We start from the raw sequence: 15,336 nt of genomic DNA on the forward strand, positions 1-15,336 counted from the left end.
AACAAATATTTTAATTCCAAGCCAAACGCAAAAACCCCCAATTTAGGCCATAATCAGTGATTTTGATCAATTCTTCATGATTTGTGCAATTGAGACACGAATGAGCCTAATTTCTTATATGAAATCCAAATTCAAAATCAAATTTGGAAGATTCACATGAATTTAAGCCAATTTGATCAATTTAGTGATCCAACGATTGAGAAGTCTAAGAGTAATTGGTCCAATTAGTGCAATTCAACTTGACACACTCTAGATTAATATTCAATTTGATGAATTGAGATTCAATTTGGCTAATTGGACTTCAATTAAATTCGTTAGTCTAACTTGGCCATGCAATTAACTCAAATTCAAGAACAATTGAGCTAACAAGTTAAATTGGATCAATTTGTGCATAAGTTTCAAATTGGTTCGATCCAATTTAATCGAATTCAATATTAATTGGATCATTTAATCATGATAGAAATCAAATTGTACAAAATTGGAACAAATTGAGCCAAGGATTGAACCGGTTCAACTCGATTAAACTCAGGTCAAATTGGTCCAACCGGTTCAACCCGGTTTGACCCGAATTGAACCGGTCCGATCGGACCGGCCATTTTCCAATAAAAAATCCGGCTGTCGGCGATCTATTTCGACCAGCCAAGGCTGACCACGTCCCTTTGAGCCCAAAATGACAAAAATTCCCTTAAATAAAAATTACGAAAATACCCCTAAGTGAAATTACTAAAATGCCCTTCATTAAGGATTAATCAAATTACTTAGGGGGTAAGCAAATCAATCATGGCCATTCATTTAGAATTGATCATGTCCATCCATAATGCCATGTCACCAATCCTTAGCCCTTAAGGAATATTCTTAATCATTAAGGATGCATTCTAGGCCATTGGATCAATCTAAGGGCTACGATTCAAAGTTGAGGAGAGTATATAGGTTTTTTTCCTCCAAAATTGAAAAAGCTCTAACATTTTCAGATCTGAATTCTCTCTCCTCTCTTCCCTCATCTCTCTAGCTCACGCTTCTCTCTCCCTCTTGATCTCTCTCTCGGCCGCTAGCCTTTCCACCTCCCGCCGGCCATTTTCCGGCGAGCCGCCACCTCACCGCCGTCCTCCACGGCGGCACAAGGCTGATTGCAAGACCAGCTGTCCTTGATGGTGGCCGGAACTGCTCTGTCCGGTACTGTGATCTCCTCCACGGCAACATCACCGGCATAGTCGTCAGTGATTGAATCAGCCAGTTCAAGCGGCTGAATCAGCCAGCTGGCAGTCCCTCCGGCGATCCCGAACCTCCAGCAGCCTTCCTTGGTGTCTTCACGTGGCTGTGGTGGCCAACTTCCCGCTGAACAGCCACCGGATCGCTTCTTTCTACTTGATTTTTCGTTATTAGTTCATTAGCGCGAAATCGAGTCGGTTCTCACTATAGCTTGTGCACTCGATTCTCATAGGTTTGTTGAGCTTTCCGAGACTTTTCTGTGCTGCTTTTGATCTGAATACGGAGACAGGATCGCTCGATTGCGCATCGAAGCATCATTAAACAAGGTAAGTACAATGTTATTCTGTAAATTCGTATACAGAGAAACCTGCATGTTTGAGATGCTGATTTCAGCTCATTAATGTCGAAATCTTGCAAAGTGATGAATTAGAGAGTCGTAAAACACGTCTCAAGCTTCAATTTGATATATTGTATGCCTCAATCAGACTTAGTTTACTAGGTCAAAACTCTTTCGGAAGTTAGGATCAGAATTTGGAATGTGATGTTCAAGTCTGTTCTGATGATTTCCTGATTGACGTTGTGCTGTTCTATGATTTGTATGATTTTCTACAATCAATGTTTGAAGAAACTTTCTTCATGAAAGTCGTAGAAAACATCTTAATATGTTCATCATAAAATTTTCATAAAATTCCAAGTATGTTAGGATTGTACGATCTGCAACGCCATATATGCATAGATCTGGTGACAGACTAGTTTCTGACTGAACTTCATGTGCTCTTCGATTTTTATAAATTTATGTGTTCAAAATATGAAAAAGTTTTCTTCACAAAAGTTTTCACTAAGATTAAGATCTTTCCAGTGATACTAATTTCATCAAAATAAGAATTCATTATATTTTCAAAATGAATTTTTATGATCTAATCAGTATCTGTGTTCAGATCTGATTTTCATTCCTTTGGAATCCAAAAGATGTTTCTCCGAATTTGATAAAGTTAGAGTCCTCCTTTGTGAAAACTCAAAACTAAAAAGTTGTTCCTTGGTCTCATTATGTTGACTGGAAATTTTTATGGCCTAATAGTAATTTTTAGAGGGTCAATTTGCTAAAAATTTCATATAAGGTCTTCTCGGATTAAAATTTGATTTGCAAATGAGTCCTTGGTGAAAAATGAATTTTATAAAAATTTGGAGGACTTTTTAGCAAAAACTCAAAACATGAAAGTTGTCACACACAGAGAATGCTAACTACATAAAAATTTTCACACGGTTTTGATAAGTTTTGTTATTTTTCCTGCCATTATTTTGAAATCCCTAACAGAACCGGGTCCAGTCTGTCACCGAGAGTGAAATTGTCTGTTTCGTGAAAATCGGTGGGGATTTAGAAAAAATGGTCTTCTTAACTTTTGATCCTCATGACATAAGATTTCTAATGACACCTGAATCACTTCATTTGGACATCATTAGGTTAGTTAATCACATCTGAACAGAAGTAATCCGAATTAGATAATAACTGAATAAGTGGTCTCCTTATGAAGCCCACTTCCCATTGCTTGATTGATTGAGAAATAAGGCCCATGGGCCTGAATGCATGCTTATTTCATTGCTATGCATGTGTTTGTTAGATGAATGTTAGGCCCGGTGCATGTTCGGCGGGTAGCCCATTATGGTCATTTAGAGCCCGACTTTAGGGGTTAATTGATATGAGTTGCCGTTTTGTGAATGCAAATGGTAGCCCATTATCGTTAACCATTAATCAAATAATGTTAGATGATTAGGTGGGTGGTGAATCGAAATGCATGAAAAACAAAGGCCGATCCCGAGGCCCGTGCTTGACTAATGAATTGTTTGCACAATTGCTTTTCTTTGGTTATTCCTTTGTATATTGTTTGTCGTGAATGTATGTTGTGAATGTAAACGCCGATACCCGAGAGGCGGTCCATGGAGGGGATAATCCAAAATTGTAAAAGACCAAAGCGATAGACCGATGTCCAATCCGGTCTCAATTTGTATTCACTTGATGGTGGCGATAGACCGATGTCCTATCCGGTTTCAATTTATATTCAATTCATTCGTCCCCGATCATGTCTCGAGTTTTTAATTTGTGTTGTAATAAACACCCGACGAGTTGTGGGTTTTACTTTCTCATACTTAGAATTAGCTTGTCTTTTCAATACTTTGAGTGTTTACTTTACGAAATGTCTTTCAATACAATTGATTGTTTCTTTCTTTTTCTAGACTAAGATAGGATTAGTTTAGAATCTTAAATGAACATACAAAAGCAAGATCCATGATCACCTAGTGGACTAAGACTTTAACATGAAAATGGTAAAAAATAAATGCATGACAATTTAGATAACAACCATGATAAGTTTAGTGGTACCGAAAGAGCGTCAATAGAAATATTAACGTAAGCTAGTCCCCGAACTCATGATATCTGGTTTTCGTAGAAACCGAAACGAAATTCCCGCGTTTCGGTTGGGTATTCTAGCCGACCCCCGACCTAGGCTAGTGGCGACTCCTAAAAAAGATAAAATCGATCTGTTGTCACGCGAGGTATGGATTTAGGAAAAATCCACGTTCATGATCAATGGACCATATGGATGACCAAAAGATCAATACTTCAGTAAGCCGTCTTTTATGATGTGCCAAACAGCCCGTGTAGATGACTAAACGATTGACGCTTTGGTAAGCCGTCTTTTATGATGTGCCATGCGGACCGTATGGATGACTAAAAGGTCGATGCTTCGGTAAAGCTATCTTTTATGATGTGTCATATGGACCGTTTCATGAACACTTATCTCTAAACCCGCCTCATCGAGTTCGGCCCTCGAGAGGTAGGTCGCGACATTAGTTAGCATATTTTCAAAAAAAAATGCCTAAGTGACATTCAATGCTTGGTCTAAATGCCCTTTTGTTTTAGAATGCATGATTAGGTCGTCATACTCCATTTGACCATTTTTCCATTTTTAGATGAAATGTATAGGTCCATGGCGGATTTCCCATGTAATTCAAATGCTTATTCGTTCACTTCAATGTTTTCGAAGTTGTAAATCATAGTTTAAGACTTTATTGTCTAAATGAAGTATGACAGAATGGGCATTTACATCACACATTGAATTTGTCCATGATCTCAACTATATGCTCTTTTAAGGTTTAAACGGATTCAAAATGACAATTGCATTACTTCGAGGCATACAAGTGTATTTAACCTCCGTCCTACCTTAAAATGACATATAAGTGAAATGAGGGCATTAAAATCAATTGGTAATCCATGGTGAATAATAATCACTTTCTTTTACATGCTTTAGATCGAAATGAGGAAACTAGACATACAAGTCATTCCTATTCCAAGGAAGGAGCTTTTGGCATGGTGGGTAAACATGACAAAGGACAACAAAGCATACGTAAGGGAAATGCTCGAGTATTTGTTCAAGCTCATCAACCTGGAGTACTAAGTGAGTCTAATCTAAGCATTATCCCATTTCTGGGAAGTTACCACTGCCACATTTCAATTGGGCGAGCACGAGATGGTACCTATACTAGAAGAATATAAGGCAACCATTGGGATTGATTTCGAGTCAAGAACCGTTGAGCCCTCAGTTGGATTGAAACCCACAAGTGTTATAGCTGAATTTTTAAACTTGAAGACCCCTCAAGTGGAAAAGTTGATTAAGTCGAATACCGAGAGATTTCCTCTATCATACTTGATGGACAATTACTCCAAATTGCCAAAAGAAACGGGAAACACTTCCGCGAGGGTTTTTATTCTGACCTTCTTCGGATTCGTTTTATTTCCCGCATCAAGGACGGGATTAAATCCTCTCGTTGCGGTAATTGCTAGGCAAGCTTGCTTAAAATGGGACTTCTCCAATATGCTCTTGGCGGAGACTATCATTTCATTAAACAAATACCAAAATCAACAAAAGGGTGTACTGCAAGCTTCAGCTGGGTTACTTTCTGTATGGTTTATTTCCCATATTCGACCTTGGGAACGTTACATGCGCATTCAAGAGATCGACTTATCTACCAACCCTATTGAGAAGTATTTGAAACTCCAAGACAAAATGCCAAAGTACTCTTTTTATGATTGGGCAAACTTCATTAGAGCATCAACTCTCGATCGGCTTCAATGGAGAATTCGATGGCCGAAGATAACGGAAGCTCAAATTAATACCCAAGATGGCAATTTTGTGCCTTTGCTTGGATTGAATGGCGGAACTGCTTATTGCCCACTAAGTGTCATACGACAATTCAGAATGCTTGAACAAATTCCACCTATTTGGCATCCTGAGGAGTTCACATTTGAGATACCGCAAGGACCCCTACCTGAAAGGAAGAATAAAGAGTTGCGAACAAGGGTCGATGGGATCGTGAATTCCTTGAAGAGATCAACCAAACAAATAGTATAATGGCCGGAAGATTTGGAAGGAGAAATGAAGCTCTTTTTGGCATTTAATGAGTATATAAGGTGGTTGAAGGCTAAGCGACCAATTGACGTCGAACCATATGTACCTTTAAGTGTTACTACTCATTCTGATGAGCCGTACATCTCAGAATACATTGTGCCAAGCATGCCAAGTGTAGAGCCGTATGTTCCCAAGGAGGTGGTAATCGATGTGGAAGAATGGGAGACACGAGTCAAGGAGTATAAAGAAGTTGAAGCTACCTTAGCTAGCAAGAAGCCTAGACTTGTTTAAGCTAGTGTTCCCCTATTTTGATAAATAGCATTGTAATGAAAATTTTCCAAATTGAAACAATTGCTTAATGAACATTTGCTTAATGAAGTTTCAAAATATTTTTTGTGAAGAATCACCATGGATTACAATTCTTTGAACTGTATGATTCCTTGAGAAAGACAATGATGAAGAATTTTATACAAAGTTAAGGCTTGTATGAAATTTCTTATCCTTGACAATCTCATAAATGTCGAATATCTAATTCGATCCTATCAACGATGCAAGAAATGTAATGGAAATTCGCACAACATAAGAATTTACGTGGTTCAGCAGGGGAGATGTTCCGCCTACCTACGTCCACGGGGAGATGAGATCTATTTCACTAATAACATAAAAAAGTGTACAGCCGCTCTTTCTCACTCCCTCCTTCTCTCTCTAGAGACCTATTTCGCCCTAAATATATAGCGAAACCTTACATGGCACAAATTACAAAATTGCCCACATAGCTTAAAACATTTAACTTTCCCATGGAGATCCTTCTATGACTGAACATAAAACGCCTCTGGCGGCCCGGGGGCGCTGCCCCCGGGACCCCCGCCAGGGCGGCCCCCCCGGACCCCGCCCACTCACCGGGGAGCGAGACCCCCCGTGCTGTCCAGTCGTCAGGGGGCCTTTCGGAACTGCCTCATAATCTCTTGGATAACAGAATACAAGACATCAACCTCAACAATCTCCACCTTGGCTTGGATTCTGTAAAGCCACCTGCGAAAGAATATGAAATATAGATGTCTTCATCCCCTCACCTCCATAAGAGGTACACTCCCGCACTCATTGAGTGCGTCCCTCACCTTCAATAGCGAGTTATATTAATTGAGCCCAAACAGGACCCAAACTTCTCAATAGTGACTGGCTTGGTAAAACAATCTGCAGGATTGCTATTCGTGTGAATCTTCCTCAAGTGAATGCTGCCATCTGACACAAGCTCCCTGATTTTGTGAAACCTCACATCTATATGCTTTGTTCTTGCATGAAACACTTGATTCTTGGCGAGATGTATGGCACTCTGACTGTCACAATGTAACACCGCACCTCCTTGCTCTAAACCCAACTCACGAACCAACTTAGTCAACCAGAGCCCTTCCTTAGCAGCTTCTATAACTGCCATGTACTCTGCCTCTGTAGTAGACAATGCAATTGTGGACTGAAGCATTGCCCTCCATGAGATAGGTCCACCAGCTAATGTAAAGACATATCCTGTAGTAGACCTCCTCCTGTCTAGGTCACCAGCAAAGTCTGAATCAACATATCCAGCTAGCTCCTTCGAACCTTTGTCGCGACTGAACATAATACCCAAGTCTACAGTCCCGCTAAGATATCTAAAGATCCACTTGACTGCATTCCAATGCTCCTTCCCTAGATTACTCATGTATCTGCTAACAACGCTGACTGCATGAGATAAATCTGGCCTGCTACACACCATAGCATACATGAGACTCCCAACTGTGCTAGCATAGGGAACTCAAGTCATCTCCTCAATCTCCTCATGCTTTGTGGGGCATTGTTGTTCAGATAACCTGAAGTGGTTAGCTAATGGTGTCCTCACTGATTTAGCCTTATTCATGTTAAAACGCTCAAGCACCTTTTCAACATACCTCTTTTGAGATACCCAAAGTTTACCTGCACTTCTATCTCTATGAATTTCCATACCAAGGATCTTCTTAGCAGCACCAAGATCCTTAATCTCAAACTCATTATTCAACAAGGACTTTAAAGAGACAATATTATGCATATCCTTAGCAGCAATGAGCATGTCATCAACATAAAGCATCAAAAGAATAATCGAATTATCATCTGACACTTTAAAATAAACACAGCAATCATACTCACTTCTCGAATAGCCAATTTGCACCATAAAAGAGTCAAAACGTTTGTACCACTGTCTTGGAGATTGCTTAAGGCCATAAAGTGATTTCTTAAGCAGACAAACGTGATCTTCCTTTCCTGGCACTTTGAACCTGTCAGGTTGCTCCATGAAAATCTGTTCCTCCAAGTCTCCATGAAGAAACGCCGTCTTCACATCAAGTTGCTCCAGCTCAAAATCAAACATGGCTACCAAGGCAAGTAGAACCCGAATGGAAGTGTGCTTTACTACTGGAGAGAATATTTCATTATAATCCACCCCTTCCTTTTGTGCATACCGTTTAGCTACAAGTCTAGCCTTGTACCTTACCTGCTCATTCTCAAACACTGCCTCTTTCTTGCGAAAGATCCATTTACTCCCAATGATCTTTCGCCCTTTAGGTTTCTCCACAATCTTCCAAGTCCTGTTTTTCTGTAAGGATTCCATTTCTTCTATCATAGCTGACATCCATTTATCACTATCAGCATCAGATATCGCATCCTGATAGGAAGATGGATCGCCTGTACCTACTGTGAGGGCATAAGCAACCATATCCTCAAACCCGTATCTCACAGGTGCTTTGTGAGTACGTTTTCCTCTATCTTCTGCGATGGTGTAGGTATCTTCTACTGTCTCCTGTGATTCTGGTGAGTTACTGGATGATTCCCTTCCTCCCGCTATTTCTGGTTCACCTGACTCCACCTGCACAGTAGATCCTTCTTCACTCCTGCCATCTGCATGTGAACTGTTATTTGCCTTCACCATGTCAGATTCATTAAAGACAACGTCCCTGCTAACCACGGTCTTTCGTGCATTAGGATCCCATAGCTTGAATCCTTTCACACCTTTCTCATAGCCAAGAAAGATACACTGCTTAGACTTTGAGTCTAACGTGAAACGATGTCCACTTTGTACATGAACATAGGCTGGACAACCAAATACTCTCAAACCAGAATAGTCAATCGGATTACCTGTCCATACCTCCTCAGGAACTCTATATTCAATGGCTTTAGATGGAGACCGTTAATGAGATAGCATGCCATATTAACTGCTTCTGCCCAGAAACTTTTACTCAGCCCTGCATTCAGCCTCATACTCCGAGCCCTTTCCAAAATTGTCTTGTTCATCCTCTCAGCTACACCATTTTGCTGTGGTGTATCTGATGTTGTGAAGTGACGTGTGATCCCTTCAGCTTTACATAGTTCCAGGAATGGTGTGTACCTGTATTCCCCTCCATTGTCTGTTCTCAAGCACTTTAGCTTCTTTCCTGTCTGCCTTTCTACTTCAGCCTTCCACTCTTTGAATTGGAGAAGACTTCGTTTTTCTGCTTCATGAAGTAAACCCAGACTTTCCTTGAGTAATCATCAATGAAGGTCACAAAATATTCGGCTCCACCTTTTGATTTGATCGGTGCAGGACCCCATACATCGCTGTGTACATAATCAAGTACATCCTTGCACGTATGCTTTGCAGTTCTGAAACTAACCCTCTCTGTTTCCCGAAAACGCAGTATTTGCAGAAGTTCAATTTGCAGCTTTTGACACCTTTTAACAGCTTTCTTTTATGAAGCTCCATCATACCCCCCTTTCATCCATATGCCCTAACAGCATATGCCACAAATGAGTGTCATCTGTATCGGACTCTGCAGCTGTAGTCACAGATGCTCCACCTGTTACTGTACTTCCTATAAGCCTATATAAACTTCCAGTCAACTCTCCTTTCATGACAACCATAGCTCCCTTGATGACTTTGAGAACTCCACCTGCTGCTGCGTACTTGCAGCCATTCACATCAAGCGCACCCAAAGATATCAAATTTTTCTTTAGATCCGGAACGTGTCTTACATCCACCAAAGTTCTGACTATACCATCAAACATTCTGATTTTAATAGTCCCTATTCCAATGGTTTTGCAAACCGCATCATTCCCCATTAGAACAGATCCGCCACTGTATGACCGGTATGAATCAAACCAATCCCTATTCGGGCACATGTGATAAGAGCATCCAGAGTCTAAAATCCATGAATCAACGAACTGATTCTTACCTGATGATATAGAGAGAAGATCTCCATCATCACCGTCTGAGCTATCGGCCACACTTGCTTGATTAGAAGTTTTCTCGTGCTTCTTCAAGTCTTCCTTTCTCTTAAAACAGTTTCTTTTCAGATGACCTTCCTTCTTGCAATAATAACAAGAGAGTTTCGTTTTACCCCCTCTTGATTTCGATCGACCCTTATTCCCGGATCCCCGCTGGATTGTTCTTCCCCGTTCCTGCTCCTTGACTTTTCCGATGAGACCCTCACCATGTGCCGTAGCACTGTTAACCCTCTTTCTCGTATCATTAGATAATAGGGCAGCAGTGACCTCATCTGTCTCAAGCGTCTCTTTTCTATACAAGAGTGTCGTCACCAAATGATCATAAGATGCTGGTAGCGACGATAGCAGTAATAGGGCTTTGTCTTCATCTTCCATTGAAACCTCCAGACTTGCAAGTTTACTCAGAATCTGATTAAACATGTTGATGTGTTCTAATAGATCTCGAGCCTTCCTCCATCTCAGAGAGTATAACCTTTTTTTCAAAAACAGGTTTGTTCGTTAGGGACTTGGTCATATAGATGCTCTCAAGTTTCGCCCACACCTGCGGAGCTGACTTGAGATCCACCACATACTGCAGAACCTCATCAGATAGGTTCAATCGAATGGCGCTTACCGCCCTTTCCTCCATCTCCCCCCAATCTTCATCACTCGTTTCTAGTTTCTTCCCTTTCCCCAGCAGCACTTTCGACAGGCTCTGCTGAATCAGAAGATCCATCATTCTTCGTCGCCAGAGAGTGAAGTTGTTCTTTCCATTAAACCTCTCGATGTCGTACTTGACACTTGAACCCTTTCCTGCCATCTTGATAGATCGCCGAACCAAGCTCTGATACCAATTGTCGAATATCTAATTCGATCCTATCAACGATGTAAGAAAAGTAATGGAAATTCGCACAATACAAGAATTTACGTGGTTCAGCAGGGGAGATGTTCCGCCTACCTATGTCCACGGGGAGATGAGATCTATTTCACTAATAACGTAGAAAAGTGTACAGCCGCTCTTTCTCACTCCCTCCTTCTCTCTCTAGAGACCTGTTTCGCCCTAAATATATAGCGAAACCCTACATGGCACAAATTACAAAATTGCCCACATAGCTTAAAACATTTAACTTTCCCATAGAGATCCTTCATGACTGAACATAAAACGCCTCTGGCGGCCCGGGAGCGCTGCCCCCGCGACCCCCGCCGGGGTGGCCCTCCCGGACCCCGCCCGCTCACCGGGGAGCGAGACCCCCCGTGCTGTCCATTCGTCAGGGGGCCTTTCGGAACTGCCTCATAATCTCTTGGATAACAGAATACTAGACATCAACCTCAACAATAAAACCATACAATTAAAAGAATGTAGGGTTTCATGATCATTTTACTATGCTGATATCGGGTCTTTTTGGCAAAACAGGTTGTTTAGCAACGGAAGGTAAAAGACCTCGAACTCGACTACAAGCTAGAATGGCGGAAGAAGAGACCCGTGCTTGACTAGCTGAAGTTGAGAATCAAATGACTCAAATGGTTGCAATGATGGCAGAAATGAAGGCTTTTATTCTCACATCTCGAGGATCTTATCATACTACTCCAAATATAGGAACTTCAAACGCTACCGAAACACCAATTGAAGACCCAGTCAGAAACAAAGAACCGGTTCAAGAAAATCCTCCAAAGACTACGCCTGAGGTGGTAAATTTGGAAGAGGATGATCAAATCAAGAAGACATCCAAAACAAAGGATGAAGAAGAGGCCAAGAGATTGGCCAAAATTGAAGAATGCTTAGCAAGTCAAGGTTATGAGCTTCAACAAGTTCTCGCCATATACAAAGGTGGTTGTTCCAGAAAACTATAAGAACCAGAGTTCGTGAGCAAGTATGATGGCACTGGTTGTCCCAAAAGCCATTTGAAGTATTATCTCCGTAAGATGGCAAGATATTCAGATAACACGCCACTTCTTATTAGCACATTTCAAGATAGTTTAAGAGGGGCGGCCCTTGCATGGTACACAGCCCTCGACATAGAAGACTTCACTGAATGGGATCATTTGGCGGGAGAATTTCTTCACCAGTATAAGTTTAATGTTGAAGTACTCCCAACTAGAGAGGATCTCGTCAGAACCGAGAAATGGAAGAATGAAGGATTGAGAGCCTATGCTCAGAGATGGAAAGCTGTTGCCTCACAAGTAAAGCCCGCCATAAGTGAAGACGAGCTCATTGAGCTCTTTCTAAAGTTATTGCCAATTGAGTATTATGACAAACTTCATATATCAGGCTGTCAAACATTCACCATGTTGGTAAAAGTGGGTGAGAGAATTGAAAGAAAAGAAGGCTCAAGAAACAGCAGCACGAAGGCCTTATCCCGGGAAAAAAGACAAAGAACCCATCCGAGAAGTGGCTATAGTGTCAAGCCCGAGTACTCATCAAGCATCATTTTCGAAGCAATCAAATGTCGCTTGGAAAAATCCAAGGCAATTCGAGTCAAATAAAAGGCCTGTGAGGCAATATACACCGTTGCCCCGATCCCTGTCAAAGCTATTACCAATGCTTTTAGAAAGGCATTTGGTGGCCAAGGAAGTACCGAGAGACAATCCTACGAAATTTTCTTGGTACGATGAATCAAAAACTTACACCTATCACATGGGAGAAAGGGGACATGATGTAGATAATTGTTCCACTCTAAAGTACAAGGTTCAACAGCTCATTGGCAAGAAGATATTGAACTTCCAAGAGCCCGAGCCAAATGTACATTAGAATCCTTTTCCTGAGTAGAATACAGTAAACATGATCAAGGATGAAGAAATAGTGATCAAGTCTGACGATGAAGATGAATATGAAGTCAAGATTAAAGCTTCTCGATTAGGAGATGCCCACTTTCGTCAAGAAGCACTCCTAAAAGGCGAGATTGTAGATAACTTGAGAGAAGACTCCGGAAAGTATAACTTCCAAGTGAAATATACCCCACCGCCATGGGCATTCAAAAATGAAGTAATTGTGCCTAATGGCTGGGGTGGTATGGACGATGAGACCAGTCCTGAAGAGAAAGCTCGACCCAAGAAAGAAATGCTTCAAGATGAAACAGATCAGGATGAAAAGGAGAAAGAAAAAGTTTGTCAGGGTGAAAGGCGTTTCACCCAGAAGTAATCTGTTGAAGGCGAAACCATAGACTTACTCAGTCAAGATAGCGGTAAATATAATTACCGTGTCAAATATACACCACCATCATGGGCGTTCAAAAATGAAGACATTGTACCGGACGGATGGGGTGGCATGGATGAGGTCCCGATTAGCCAATTAAATTTCGAGGAGAATGAAGATCGGGAAGAGAAAAAGAAGACAAGGTGAAGTTGTTGATTTTCTGGGTCAAGATAGTGGCCGGTATAATTACCGTGTCAAATATACATCTGATGGTTGGGGTAGAATGGATGCTGACGAAGCCAATAGAAGCATGGTATCCATGATTACACCATTTCTAATCAAGCTTGATGAGGTAGATAAATATAAGGAGGAGGAGGGTCCCGTCACACCAATCACTATCCAACTTCCCATTGATCGGTTAAGGATTAAAGAAGAAGAAACACAGCCTGTGATTATCACTCTCACTCCAAAAGAAAAGTTTGACACCAAGTGTGTACCTTGGGATTACTCTCCCAAAGAAGTCAATGCCATAACCCGATCGGGGAGATGCAATGCCCCGAAGGAAAGTGAACATGAAAAGAAAGGAGTAACTGAAGAAGATGTTAAATAGTTGCTTTCGGTCATAAAAACGAGCGAATTTGAGGTAATTGAGCAGCTAAGAAAGATGCCGGCACAGATTTCTCTGTTGGATCTCTTCAAGACTTCAGAAAGCCAAAAAATGGTACTTATGAAGCTTCTTAATGAGGTGCACGTCCCGGAGACGATTAATGAAGTACAATTGGAAAACTTTGTTGGCACTATTCTTCTGAAAGACCAAATTGCCTTCTCTGATGAAGATTTCCAATTGACGGACGTTCCCATAATAAAGCCTTGTATATTGCCGTCAAATGCCGAGACAAAGAGGTGTCACGGGTGCTGATTAATAATGGTTCCGCACTTAATTTGTGTCCACTAAGCACATTGTATCGCTTGGGGATTAGCGAAGAGCTTATCAAACCTTCTAAGGTAACTGTGCGCTCGTTTGATGGAATGAAGAAGGACGTTATTGGCGATATTGAGCTCGAGGTGAACATAGGCCTTGTGCATTTTCTGATTGACTTCCAAGTAGTGGATATTCCAAGGACTTTCAACTTGTTACTCGAAAGACCTTGGATTCATATGGTTGGTGCCATTCCTTCAAGTCTCCATCAGAAGGTCAGGTTTGTCATTAATGGCAAAATGATCACCGTACACGGGGAGATAGATTTCACCACCTAAAAAGAGAGTGCAATACTATATGTCGAACTCGAAGTGAAAGAAGAATCAAGTTATCATTCCTTTGAAATGATATTAATGGTGCAAATTCCTGCTGGTTGCATCATAAAATCCCCAGAATTTTCAATATCATCCATTATGTTTGGAAGGGTGTTATGCCAGTATGGATTTACTCCCGGTAATGGTTTTGGATCGAAGTCCCAAGGAATCAAGGAACCTATTACTCCTCTCGCTACAAGAATGAAGCACGGAGTAGGTTATATTCTAGATAACTCTAAGGACCGCCATGAAGGCCAAGGCCGAGGTAGAAAGAATCATGGAGGCTGAAGAGGCCGAGGTGATTGCCTCATTAATCCATCCATATGGAAGGGCAAAGCTAGAGAGCTTCCCTATTATTAGATTCACATCAAGGAAACTTTTCTTGGACCTTCCAAGCTACTTCAAGAAGAGGACTTACATGCAGAGGAAGAATCTGTTCTGCTAAGTTTATTCGAGGAGAATACCATCAACGTTATCATAACTAAGGCAGAAAATACCTACGCACTGGAGTAGGAAGATTCTCTTGAACTTTTGTTACTAGTTTTTTCCATTGCATTTTGTTGATTGCCATTTCAAATTTCTTGTGATTTCATTTGCAATTTCAGTTCAGTTGCAATTTACATTCCTTTTGATATAGATGTAATCGCATTTTTCAATTCAATAAAAGTGGTCAAATGTTTTGTTAAGGACATGTAGAAACAAAATCAAACCTATGATGAACATTATCCTCGTTCGTGAGGCTTGAGGCTTTAGGTTTCTATATTGCTCTTCATTGCTAAAATGATTATAAGAGTAAGGAAGTCTAATGATATGAGGACTAGCTCTGTCTTTATGTTGTTTCAAAACAAATTTCAAAATGAATTTCTAAAAGGTTTTTCATAGGACCACGTGCGCTACTTACTTTGTATGCAATTACTAATCATGTTTGTTACATGTCGGGCATGAGCATTCATATATCCATAATAGGTTCATATGTGACCAAAATCTTTCCGAGGAGATCACTTGCGATATTGAAGTGGATAATGAAGATGAGGAATGGATCAGAATGGAATG

The sequence above is a fragment of the Syzygium oleosum genome, unplaced genomic scaffold (assembly GCF_021117445.2).
Source record: "Syzygium oleosum isolate NSW1041296 unplaced genomic scaffold, Sole_v2.1 Sole_v2.12, whole genome shotgun sequence".
Classification (NCBI taxonomy): domain Eukaryota; kingdom Viridiplantae; phylum Streptophyta; class Magnoliopsida; order Myrtales; family Myrtaceae; genus Syzygium; species Syzygium oleosum.